Source organism: Mustela lutreola, chromosome X (genome assembly GCF_030435805.1).
Source record: "Mustela lutreola isolate mMusLut2 chromosome X, mMusLut2.pri, whole genome shotgun sequence".
Lineage (NCBI taxonomy): Eukaryota > Metazoa > Chordata > Mammalia > Carnivora > Mustelidae > Mustela > Mustela lutreola.
The window spans coordinates 67,658,765-67,673,119 of NC_081308.1; the positions used below are offsets into that span (position 1 = coordinate 67,658,765).

The following is a 14,355-nucleotide window of genomic DNA, read 5'->3' on the forward strand; positions in this document are numbered from 1 at the left end:
AAAAATACCCACTCATTGCCCTAAAGGAGTGCAACTATAAGACAAAAAAAAAAAAAAAAAACATAAAAATAAGCAGTCTAGGGGCACCTGGGTGGCTCAGTGGGTTAAGTCTCTGCCTTCGGCTTAGGTCATGATCTCAGGGTCCTGGGACTGAGCCCCACACTGGGCTCTCTGCTCAGCAGGGAGCCTGCTTTCCCCTCTTTCTCTGCCTGCTGCTCTGCCTACTTGTAATCTCTCACTCTCTCTTTCAAATAAATAAATAAAATTTTAAAAATCAGTTTAATTTACAATAATGGAGGTACTGATTTACACGTTATTGATGTGATCAATGACATATTCTGGTTTTTAAAAGCATGTAAGTGGGAAGCAGAACTGTTTAATTTTTTTTTTTAAGATTTTATTTATTTATTTGAGAGAGAGACAGTGAGAGAGAGCATGAGCGAGGAGAAGGTCAGAGAGCGAAGCAGACTCCCCATGGAGCTGGGAGCCTGATGTGGGACTCGATCCCGGGACTCCGGGATCATGACCCGAGCCGAAGGCAGTCGTCCAACCAACTGAGCCACCCAGGCGTCCCAGAACTGTTTAATTTTGTGTCCAAAAGAAAAATAAACAAAGTCAAGTAAGTAAGTAGTAAGAATTATTTTACAACTATTTAACTTCTAATATTATTCAATACAGAATATATAAATCCATACTGAGACAAGCTAATTATAATATTTTTAGATTTTCCTAATACTAAACATCAGTATTAAAATATACACTCAAACACAATTAAAATATGAACTATTTGAATAATGCTGCTATAAACCCTCTGGGTATGTGTTTTGGTAAAGACATGTAAGCATTTCTATTAGGTATATACCCAAGAGTAGAACTGCTGGCTCATAGGGTATGTATATAGCATTGTTAAAGCTGAACAAGTAGTTCCCCAAAGTGGTTATTCCAATTTACCTTCCCACCAGCAGTGTGTGAGAGTTCCAATTGTTCCAGATCCTTGATAACTCATGGTATTACCTGTCATTATTGTAAACTTTAAAAAAAATAGCTTAAGATTCATAAGACTTTGTAACAGTAGCATAGAGAGTTCCACTGTACCCCTCATCCAGCTCTCCATAATGGCACTAACTTACATAACTAGAATACATTGTCAAACCAGGAAATTGATGTTTGTACAATACTGTGAACTCAGGGTTATTTAATTTCACCAGTTTTTACAGGTGTTTTTTTGTTTGTATATAGCTTCATGAAATTTATCATGTATGTAGACTCACGTAACCATAGGCACAAAACTGTTCCATCGCCACAAGAAAAAGCCCTCTTTTGTGTTATCCCTCAGTATTTACACCTTCCCCCACCACCCCTAATTTCTAGCAACTATAATTGTTTCATATCAAGAATGCCATATGAAAGGAATTACATCGTACGTAACCTTTTGAAAGTGGAATTTTTCACTCACCATATTGCTCTTGAGATTCATCCAAGTTCTCTGGATCAGTATCAATAGTTCATTCCTTTCTGTTGCTGAGAACTATTTCAATATATAGCTACAATATAATTTGTTTATCCATTCACATGTTTTAAGACACTTGGATTATTCCCAGTTTTTTTTTTTTAAAGATTTTATTTATTTATTTGACAGAGAGAGATCACAAGCAGGCAGAGAGAGGAGGAAGCAGGCTCCCTGCTGAGCAGAGAGCCCGATGCGGGCCTCGATCCCAGGACCCTGAGATCATGACCTGAGCCGAAGGCAGCGGCTTAACCCACTGAGCCACCCAGGCGCCCCCCAGTTTTTGACTATTATAAATAAAGGTGCTACAAACACCTATGTATAGGTTTCTTTTTTTTTTTAAGATTTTATTTATTTATTTGAGAGACAGAGATCACAATTAGGCACAGAGGAAGGCAGAGAGAGGGGGAAGCAGGCTCCCTGCTGAGCAGAGAGCCCCATGTGGGGCTCGATCCCAGGACCCCAGGATCATGACCCAAGCCGAAGGCAGAGGCTTTAACCCACTGAGCCACCCAGGCGCCCCTGTGTATAGGTTTCTATGTGAAAATAAGTTTTCATTTATCTGGCATAGATTTCCAAAACTGTGACTGCAGGGTTGTATGGTTAAGAATATGTTCGTTTCTTTCTTTCTTTTTTTTTTTTTTTAAACACCCAGATGTTTCCCAGGAAGAGCAGCTGTGCCATTTTATATTCTCACCAGCACTGTGGGTGAGATCCAGTTTCTGTGTGTCCTTACCAGCATTTGGTAGTATCACTTTCTTTTATTTTAGCCATTCTGACAGACGTGAACTTTCTATCCAGTTGTGATTTCAGTTTACATTTCCCTGTTGGCTAGTGATGAACATCTTTTCAAGTGCTTATTTGCCATGCATAGATCCTCTTAAATGAAATGTCAGTTTAAGTCCTTGGTCCATTTTCTAGGTGAAAATTGTTATTTGTTTTCTTCCTGTCACATTTAAAGGATTTTTATATATTCTGAACATGAGTCCTTTATTAGATATGCTATTTGCAAATATTTTCTCCAAGCCTGTGGTTTGTATTTCCTTTTCTTAACAGGGTCATTTATAGACCAAAGTTTTTAATTTTGATTGTACAATTATTGACTTTTTTCTTTAATGGATTTTATCCCTTTGGTGTCATGACTAAAAACTTTTTACCTAAATTAGCTTCTGAAGATTTTCTTCTATGCTTTCTTAATAAGTACAATGTTTCACATTCAGATTTATGACCCTTTTTGACTCAATTTTTGAATGGGGGTTAGGGTTAGGTCAAGGTTTGTTTTAGTCTATGAATATCCAATTGTTTCAATTCCATTTGTTGAAGAGACTATCCTCCCTTCACTGAAACACTTCTGCACCTTTGTCAAAAACGTTTTTAACTTGCATTTCTCTGATGATTAATAATGATGAGCACCTTTTTGTATGTTTATTGGCTATACACATACCGTCTTTTGTAAAATCCTTTTGAAGTTCTTTTCTCATCTTTTTATGGGACTGTCTGGTTTATCCTACTTATTTTTAAGAATTCTTTGTATTTTCTGAGTAAGAGTCCTTTTTGGATCTATGTATTAAGAATAACTTCTCCTAGATATCTGCAAATGACATATCCAATAAGGAGTTAATATTCAAAATATATAAAGAGCTTATACAACTCAACATCAAAAAACCCAAATAATTCTATTAATAAACGGGCAGAGAATCTGAATAGACCTTTTTCCAAATAGGACATACAGATGACCAACAGACACATGAAAAGATGCACAACATCATTAACCAACAAGGAAATGCAAATCAAAACCACAATGAGGTATCATCTCATACCTGTCAGAATGGCTAAAATCAAAAACACAAGAAATAACAAGTGTTAATGAGGATGGAGAGAAAAAAGAACCCTCATGCATTGTTGGTGGGGATGCAAACTGATAGAGCCACTGTGGAAAACAGTATGGAGGCTCCTCAAAAAATTAAAAATAGAATTACCATATGATTTAATAATTCCACTACTGGTTATTTACCCAAAGAAAATGAAAGCACTACTGCAAAAAGATATATGCACCCCTATGTTTATTTACAATAGCCAAGATATGGAAGCAACCCAAGTGCCCACTGATAAATGAATGGATAAAGAAGATGGGTGTATGTGTGTGCCACACACACACAATGGAATAATACTCAGCCATAAAAAAACAAGATCGTGCCACTTGAGACAACATGGATGGACCTGGGATGGACCTGCTAAGTGAAGTAAGTTAGAAAGAGAAAGACAAATACCATATGATATCCCATCATATGATATTTGTGGAATTTAAGAAAAAAATGAACAAACAAAAAAGAGACAAAAAACCAGATTCTCAAATACAGAGAACAAACTGATTGTTGCCAAGGGGAACTGTGTAGGGGAGGGATGAAACCGATGAAGGGGATCAAGAGTATGCTTATTTTGATGAGCACTGACTAATGCATAAAATTACTGAATTATATTCTGTACCTGAAACTAATCAAACACTGTATGTTAATTATACTTCAATAAAAAAATGAAAACAAACTCAACCCCCCCCAAAAGGTATGTCTATATAAGCATAGAAACTCTAACCATAGTTTTATCTGGTCTACTGAATTATAAATAACAACATTTATTGTCTTTGTGTTTTTCCATATTATCTTTAAAAATTAGAAATCAGATTCTCCTACTTTGTAGCTTACATTTTAATTCTTTTTAAAAATTATTTATTTATTTATTTGAGAGGAGAGAGCAAGACAGTGTGAGAGACAGAAAGTAAGAGAGAGCGAGCGGGGGAGGAGGAGCAGAGGGAGAGGGACAAGCAGACTCTACGCTGGAGCGTGAAGCCTGACTCAGGGTTCAATTCCATGACCCTGAGATCATGAAATCAAGAGTCAGACATAAACTGAGTCACCCAGGCACCCCTTGCCTTTTCATTTTTAATATGAAATTCCTTTGATGACAAGAAAGTGTTAATTTTAATGAAGTTCAACTTATCTATATTTCCTTTTATGGTTAGTACTCTGTGTGTCCTGTTTATGAAAGTTTTCTTTTTTCTTTTTTTTTTTTTAAGAGACAGACAGCAAGCATTCAAGGGGGGAAGGGGCAGAGGTAGAAAGAAAGAGATTCTCAAGCAGACACCCCACTGAGCAAGGAGCTCAAAGCAGGGCTCAATCTCATGACCCTGAAATCATTACTGAGCCAAAATCAAGAGTTGGACACTTAACTGACTGAGCTATCTAGGTGCCCTTACGAGTTTTCTTAATGCAAGATTAGGAAAATATTCTTTCCTGTTTCCTTCTAAACTTTTGTTTTAGCTTCCACATTTAAATCTACAAACCATTTGGAGTTAGTCATCAGGGAAGTACAGACTAAGACTATTAAGTCTTGGGGCACCTGGGTGGCTCAATCAGTAAAGTGGCTGCCTGTGGCTCAGGTCATGATCTCAGGGTCCTGGAACTGAACCCCACGTTGGGCTCCCTGCTCAGTGGGGACTGCTTCTCCCTCTCGCTCTCTCTCTCGAATAAATAAATAAAATATTAAAAAGAAGACTATTAAATCTTACCAATATGCTACTAGGGGAGTGCAAATTGGTACAACCATTTTGGAAAAATGTTTTGGCATAAACTAAAGCTGAATGTGTACACATTATCACTAAGCAATCTCAATTCTGGGCACATACACAACAGAAACACATATATATGTTTGCCAAATGACAGAATAATCTTTAAAAAGTTGAATCTTTGGACTTCCACTTCTAGGAAGATGAGAGTAGACATACTGTTCCCTATTCCTCACAATAAGTAAAGCTAAAGACCCAGGACATTATATATAAAACAATCATAAATAGTTTCTGAAAAGTGAGGAGGAGACAGACTGGCTAGGGACCTTGAGTCCTGAGGAACAACATGGCACTGAGTTCCATAGACTTTCTTTTTGTCTCATAAATCACAAAATGAGTGCTAAAGAACGCAGCAACCTGGAAATGCCACTGGATGTCACCCAAAAAAATCTCCCAGGAAAATCCTGCTCTCACTAGCTGAAGGGCCAAAAAAGGGGCACCCTGGAAAGACAGAAAACTTTAAAACACCACTCAATTCTAGTCAAACAGTACAGAAAAATGTGGTGCACTTCCACCCTTGTCACTAAAGGCTAAGTGGGGCGTTCAGACTGCTACCCTCACCTAGCTGTAACAAGGCATTGCCAGAGTACTGTCAGAGAAGACTGATTTAACAGTCTTCCCCTAAATCCAGGAGTGTCGGTAAAGACCATGTAAGGAAACCAGACATCCATCTTCATCCAGCAGTTACAAGAAAAACCCTCTCCCTCCCTACTAGGATAGTATTTAAGGAGGACTAGTGGAGAGTCGGGAATTATACCACAACTCAAACAGTAATGAGATACCTCTGTAGTGTCAGTGGAGGCCAGTCAGATAGAGGCTGTGAATAGGCAGTCCTAACCCTCCCAGCCAGGATAGGATTGGCAAAAACCTAGTGGGTAGTTTGAACTCCCACTCTTAACTGACCGTAAATTAGGTGGGACACCTCATTTTCCAACAGAACATGTGTCAAAAGAGGCCTGCTATAAAAGATTTAAGTAAGATCCAGTTTCATGACATAATAAAATGTCCAGTTAAAAAAGATCTCTGTCGGGGCACCTGGGTGGCTCAGTGGGTTAAAGCCTCTGCCTTCGGCTTGGGTCGTGATCCCAGGGTCCTGGGATCGAGCCCCACGTTGGGCTCTCTGCTTGGCGGGGAGCCTGCTTCCTCCTCTCTCTGACTGCCTCTCTGCCTACTTGTAGTCTCTGTCTGTCAGATAAATTAAAAAAAAAAAAAAGATCTCTGTCATAACAAGAACTAGTAAAATCTCAACTTAAATGAGAAAAGACAATTAGCAGACACCAACACTGAAATGACATAATGTTAGAATTGTCTAACAAAGATTGGAACAAGTAGATACATTTATGAAAATGCTTCATTAAGCAATTAATTACATACCTGAGACAAATGGAAAAAAGCAGAAAGCCTCAAAGGAGAAATAAAAGACATAAAGAAGAACCAAATAGAAATTTCAGAACTGAAAAATAAAATAAAAAACTCAACAGATGGACGAAGCAGTAGTATATAAAAAACAGAGATTCAGGAACTTTGAAACAGACCAAGAGAAATGGCCCAATCTAAAAAATAGGTAGAAATCAAATTTTAAAAACCCAGAAAAACCAAACATAGGCTGAGGGACCTATAAAAATATAATAATAGATTTAACATTCTTGTCTTTGGGAGTCCTAAAAGAAGAGGAGGAAAAAAAAGAAGGGGTTATAATAGTACTTGAAAGAAATAATGGCTGAAAATTACCAAAATTTAGAAAAAACATAAACTTATAGATTCAAGAAGTTGAATGAACCATAAACAGGACAAACCCAAAGAAATTAATGCCAAGACACACCACAGTCAAACTTCTGAAACTAAGACAAAAACATCTTGAAAGAAGCAAGAAACAGAAACTACTGACAGGAAAGAAAAATGATTTGAAAAACAGAAGGTTTTTAAAAATAATTAAGATATAGAGGAGGCCAGAAGGTTTCTGGCGGGGCCAACGCCAGTTTGCCGGAGCCTGTGACCGAGTGGGGGTGGAGTGGAGCGGCGGCTGTTGCTGAGTCTTTCCTCCTCCCCACGGTCCAGTCAGCAGTTGATTAGGCTATCGGCCCTCAAGCTGAGACTTGTCTCTTATTTAGTTCTGGGGAGCACCTGGCCGACATGAATGATGTAGAGGAGAACAACTTCGAGGGCAGAGAGTCTCGCTCTCAGTCAAAATCTCCAATGGGAACTACTGCTCGTGTAAAATCGGAGAGCAGGTCAGGGTTTTGTAGTCTCTCAAGGATTTCCAAACACTCAGAATCCCATTCTTGATCAAGATCAAAATCCAGGTCGAGGTCAAGGAGGCATTCTCATAGAGGTTACACTCGATCCAGATCCCATTCTCACTCTCATAGGAGACGATCTCGAAGTAGGTCATACACACCAGAATACTGGCGTTGAAGAAGCCAAAGTCATTCTCCAATGTGTAACCAGAGAAGACATACAGGCAGCAGGGCAAATCCAGATCCCAACACTTGTCCTGGAGGTGTTTGGCCTCATTTTATACACAACAGAGAGAGATCTTCGTGAAGTATTTTCTCGATATGGACCACTGAGTGGTGTCAATGTGGTTTATGATCAGCGAACTGGTCGGTCACTAGGATTTGCTTTTGTTTATTTTGAAAGAATAGATGACTCAAAGGAGGCTATGGAAAGGGCAAATGTAATGGAGGTGGATGGTAGAAGAATTCGAGTGGATTATTCTATTACCAAGAGAGCGCACACACCTACACCTGGCATCTACATGGGCAGACCAACTCATAGTGGTGGTGGCAGTGGTGGAGGTGGTTGTGGAGGTAGAGGAGGTGGCAGGTATCGAGATTCTTACTATGACAGAGGATATGATCGTGGATATGACAGATATGAAGACTCTGATTACCGGTACAGAAGATCACCTTCTCCTTACTATAGTCGGTACAGATCATGATCAAGATCTTGTTCCTACTAGAGGGTATCATGCTTAGCAAAATAAGTCAATCTGAGAAAGACAACTATTATATGATCTCCCTGATATGAGGAAGTGGAGATGGAACATGGGGGGTTAAGGGGGTAGGAGAAGAATAAATGAAACAAGATGGGATTGGGAGGGAGACAAACCATAAGTGACTCTTAATCTCACAAAACAAACTGAAGGTTGCTGGGGGAAGGGGGGTTGTGGGGGTGGGATTATGGACAATGGGGAGGGTATGTACTATGGTGAGTGCTGTGAAGTGTATAAACCTGGTGATTTACAGACCTGTACCCCTGGGGATAAAAATATATGTTTATAAAAAATAAAAAATTTAAAAAAATAAAAGATCTCGTTCCTATAGCCCAAGATGCTATTGATACACAGAATGGTTGCAGATGAGGATATATTTTTCTTTTTCTGTGTGTGTGTGTGTGTGTGTGTGTGTGTGTGTGTGTGTTGGTTTGGTTTGCTTTTGGGTTTTTTGTTTGTTTTGGTTTGGTTTTGGGTTTTGGGTTTGTTTTTTGTTTAATTCTGGATTTCCCCAAGCTTCTAATCCTTCTTACTTCTTAAAAAGAACCCTTAAAAAATCTTCAGTTTATTCACCATCTACACTTTTGTCAGTTGTATTGATTGCTGTTTCCACCCCCTTTAGTATATTCTTTAAAGATGTAATTTTATTTTGAGTAGTTAAACATCTTAAGTAAAAAAAGGAACTCCCAGTATTACACTTTGTGAACGATTTTTTTTCCTTTTTTTCTTTTTCTTTCTTTTTTTCCTTTTCTTTTCTTTTTTGCTTTCCCTTGCTTTTTCAGGAAAATTAACTCCTGGCTAATCAAATGAGGAAAGAAATGATCTTTTTAAAGCTTCTTTTGTGTTAGGTATTGTCTTAGACATTAGTACTAGAGTCCTCCATTTATGAAGAACTCCTTTTTTAACTTTCTTTTGGGGAAGGTAGTAACACATCAAGTAGTTCAGTCATGTCAAGTTTGTCTGGTGTGGCATGGAGCAGTCATATAGTTCAGTGTAGAAAGTTTGAAGCTATAAAGGAAAACACTTGTTCATTTCTTTTGAAAAATGAAATTTTTGAACCCTAAAAATTATGTCATTTTTTAAAGCGATTTAAAAAGCTTGTGGACTCCTATAAAACATGTATTTAAATTACATCTGTGAAGACTTAAAGTGTGATTTTTGTTGAATTTATTGAAATTTAAGTATTCTCTTAATCAGTGAAGGACAACTATTATTTATTACTTAGAGCAATTGTATACTTTGCTGTTAGAAATTTTTGTAGAGGGACAATGGTTAAGCAGGCAATTATTGTATAGTATAGAGTCCTTAGAAGATACATGTGAGGAAAAGTAGTCTCCTTTCAAATAAAAATTAATTTCTTTGAAAAAAAATAAAAATTAAGATATATTTAACATGAAATATTGTATAAAATTAAGGCCTATAACATGTTAGTTTGATAAATTTATATACCATAATATGATTGCCACTGTAGCAACAATTAGCACCTCCATCATGTTAAATAATTATTATTTCTTTTTACTTGTTGGAATAATTTCTAGTCTCTTAGGATTCTTAATGAGTATAATAAAATACTATAGTCTACATTCATTTGTTGGTTTAGCCACTATGAAAAAACAATATGGAGGTCCCTCAAAATATTAAAAATAGATCTACAATATGATCCAGCAATTTCACTTCTGTGAATTTAAATAAAAGAAATGAAAATAATATGTCAAAGATATATATGCCCTCCCATGTTTACTGCAGCATTATCCACAATAGTCAAGATATGAAAACAACCTAAGGGCCCATGAACAGATGAAAGGATAAAAAAAAGATGTGGGGTATATATATACAATGAGATGGTATTCAGCCATGAGATAAAAGGACATCCTGCTATATGTGGCAACATGAATATACCTTGAGCACATAATGCTAAGTGAGAAAGATAAATACTGCATGGTATCACTTATATGTGAAATTCAATAAACTCAATAATAAGCCAAACTCAATGATAAAGGCACGTTTTTCATAAGAAATTATGAAATCCTGAAGCAAGTGGTATGACATTTTTCAAGTACTGAAAAAACTGCCAACCCATAATTCTATATCCACCTAAAATACTCTTCAAAAATGAAGGGAAAATCAAGAAATTCTCATATGAAGGTACTCAGAAAATCTGTTGCTAGCAGACCTGCCCTAAAAATATGACTAAAGCAATTTCTCTAAAAAAGAATAGAAATGATAAAAGAAGAAATACTGAAACATTTGGAGGAAACAATATAAAGTACAAAAGAAATGAGTGAATAAGGAAGATATTTCTTCAATTTTTTTCTAAATTATGTTTAATAGTTCAAGAAAAAATTATTATACCATCTGGTAATCCATTTATGTAGAGAAAAATACTCACTTAAAACAATTACATTATAAATGGGGAAGGGAAAGAGATATAAGAGCATAAGGTTGCTACACTTCAATCAAAATGGTAAACTGATAACATCAGTTGACTATATTAAATTATATCCATATAATACTTACAGCAACAACTATGAAAGTTGTAGAAAGACAAAATGCTACAGATGAATAAAAATATAATTTCATAAAAGGTAAAAGTAATCCACAGAAAGGGCAGAATAAGATTTCAGAAAAAAAGGGGCGCCTGGGTGGCTCAGTGGATTAAAGCCTCTGCCTTCGGCTTGGGTCATGATCCCAGGGTCCTGGGATAGAGCCCCGCATCGGGCTCTCTGCTCAGCAGGGAGCCTGCTTCCTCCTCTCTCTCTGCTTGCCTCTCTGCCTACTTGTGATCTCTGTCTGTCCAATAAATAATAAATAAAATCTTAAAAAAAAAAGATTTCAGAAAAAAAGAAAGAGAGCAAATTGAACAAAAAATAAAATGGCAGATTGAAACCCTACATTAAATGAAAATAGTTATACACCTGAAACTAATGTAATGTTATACATCAATTATACTTCAATTAAAAAAATTAAATGGTCTATATACACCATTTAAAAGAGACCCACAGAATGGGTAAAAAAAAAAAAAAATGACCCAACCATATGCTGTCTACAAGAAGCTCACTTCAAATATAATGAAATAGGTAGGTTGAAAGTAAAAGGATGAAAAAGGATATACCATATAAATGACAATCAAAATAAAGTAGGAGTGGCTTTATTAGTAAGAGAGAAAGTAGGTTTCAGAGCAAAAAACTTAACAAAGGATAGACAGGGACATAGCAACCCTGAATGTGTATACACCAAACAACAAACTGAAAATACAAGACACAAAACTGAAAGGAGAAACAAATACACAATTATAGTTGGAGGCTTCAACCTTCCTCTCTCAAAAATCAATAACCCAACTAGACAAAAATTAGCAAGGATAAAGAAGAACATAACCCCATCAAAGAAGGTATGGTCCCAATTTATAGAACACAACACCCAACAACAGCAAAATATACATTCTTTCAAGGGCTAATATACAATATACCAAGATAGACCCTATCTTCACCCATATAACAAAACAACAAATTTAAAGGACCTGAAATCCCAAGAAAACATTCTCTGCACAGAACTGAATCAGACTAGAATAACAGCAAAATAATGCAAATCTCCAAATATTTGGAAATTAAAGATACTTTCTAGCTATGAGTCAAAAAGGACGTCTCCAAGGAAAAAAATAACACTAAACTGAATGGAAATGAAAATATAACATGTCAAAATTTATATGACCCAGCTAAAGCAGTGGTGAGAGGGAAATTTATAGTACTAAATACTTATGTTAGAAAAAAGGAAAAGTCTTAAATTAGTAATCCAAAGATCTACCTCAAGGAAGTCAAGAAAAAATGAGCAAAATAAAGTGAAAGCAAGATGAAACTAAAAACATAAAAAAAGTAGAGAAAATAAATAAAATGATAAAGCTCCAGCAAAATTTTGTCAAAAATGCAAATACACAAATTACCAATGGCATGAATGAAAGAAAGGCTATTACCACAGACCCTGCAGATATGAGAACAGCAATAAGGGAATGTTATGAACAATTCTATACATAAATTTGAAATTTAGTTGAAATGAACCAATTCCTCAAAAGGCACAAACTACCAGAACTCATTCAATATGAAATAATTTGAATGATCCTATAACTATTAAGGAAACTGAATTAGTGATTTAAAAGCTCTTCAAAAATTTCAAAGCTACAAAGTTTCACTGGCAAATTCTACCAAAAATTTAAGATTAATCAACACAAATTCTACATTTCTTTTAGAAAATTCAATTCATTTTATGAGGTCAACTCTATCCTGACATCAAAATCAGAAAAAGACAATACAAAAAAATGGATACAAACCAATTATCTCATAAATATCCCTCAACAGAGCATTCTCAATTTTATTCTTAATATACAAAAAGAATTATACACCATGACCAAATGGGGTTTATTCCAGGGATGCAAGGCTGGTTCAATATTTGAAAATCAATCTACATAATATAGCATGTAACAGGCTAAGAAAGAAAACTTATTAATATTAAATAAGACAGAAAAAGCATCTAACAAAATTAAATACCCATTCAAATAAAAACTCTCATCAAACAAGGAACAGAAGGGAACTTCCTACAATTGATAAAGAATATCTAAAAAATTATATAGCTAACAGCATAGTTAACACAGAATGCTCTTAATAGCAATAATGCAAGAATGTTCACTCTCATTGCTACGTAACATATTAAATGTGGCCAATGCAATATGGCAAGAAAGGGAAATAAATGCCAGCATAAAGATCAGAAAGGTAGAAAGAGTAAAACTATCCTTACTTGCAGATGACATAACGGTCTAGTAAAATCTGAGAGAATCTATGAAATAAGCTCCTAGAACAAATGAGTTCAGCAAGATCACAGGTAACAAGATCAACACAAAAGTCAATTCCATCTCTTCACACTAGCAATGAACATGCAAAATTAAATATTAAAAATATGATATCATAAACAATCATTCAGAAAAATTAAAAATATGACATCATATACAGTTAAAATTAAAAGTTAAAAATATGAGGGGCGCCTGGGTGGCTCAGTGGGTTAAAGCCTCTGCCTCAGCTCAGGTCATGATCCCAGGGTCCTGGAATCAAGTCCCGCATCAGACTCTCTGCTCAGCGGGAAGCCTGCTTCCCTTCCTCTCTCTGCCTTCCTCTCTGCCTACTGGTGGTCTCTGTCTGTCAAATAAATGAATAAAATCTTTTAAAAAAATTAAAAATATGATATCATATATAGTCATTCAGAAAAATAAAATATCTAGGTGTAAACATAACAAAATAAATATAGGACTTATTACTGAAAACTATCAACACTGATGAAAGAAAAAATCCATATAAATAGAAAAAAATATGTTCACAGGAGGCTCAATATAGTAAAAGTATTAGTTCTTCCCAAATGGTGGACATTTAATGCAATTCCTATTACAAGCCTTGCAAGATATTTGTAGATATATGAAGATTCTAAAATCTATATATGAAGGCACAGATAATAGGCTAGCTAAAACAATTTGGAAAAAGCATTATAAAGTAGGAGATATCATTCAACCTGTCATTAAAGCTTACTCTAACAGCTAAAATATTCAAGAATATGTGGCAACGACAGAAGGACAGACATACAGACCAATATAACAGAATAGTGAACCAAGAAATAAACTGATTTTTCACAGAAGTGCAAGAGCAATTTGGTGGAGGAAGGATGGCTTTTTTTTTTTAAACAAATGATGCTAGAGCAAATGGATATCTGTAAGTAAAAAACAAGAAAAAGAAAAAAGTGAACTTGACCCAAACCTCACATTTTATACAAAAATTACCTCAAAATGCATTTCAGACTTAAACATAAAATACAAAATGTAAAATGTAAAACTATAAAACTAAAGCAAAGGAGAAAATCTGTATGAGCTAGGGCTTGTGGAAGAATTCACAGATTTGACACCAAAAACATGATATCTAAAATTAACAAACTAGACTTCATTGAAACTAAAACATTTTGCTCTGTGAACAACCTTGTGAAGGGGATGAAAAGACATGCTGTAGACTGGCAGAAAATACTGGCAAACCACATACGTGACAAATGCTTCATATCTAAATCACATAAAGAATTTCCAAAACTTAACAAAATGGGCAAAAAGACTGAAACGTTTCACTAAAGAGGATTTACAGATAGCAGATAAACATATGGGAAGACTGTTCAACATAACCAGACATCAGGGAAATAACAAATTTAAGACAG

General features: G+C 35.7%; 1 protein-coding gene and 1 pseudogene across 6 annotated transcripts in view; one reads left to right on the forward strand and one right to left on the reverse strand.

The window, feature by feature from the left end:
* The window catches only part of ATRX (ATRX chromatin remodeler), a 300,618-nt gene that overhangs the window by 34,159 nt on the left and 252,104 nt on the right, over positions 1 to 14,355 (reverse strand). The gene's annotated exons all lie outside the window — the stretch shown is intronic.
* Positions 7,116 to 8,073, forward strand: LOC131821884 (transformer-2 protein homolog alpha-like; annotated as a pseudogene).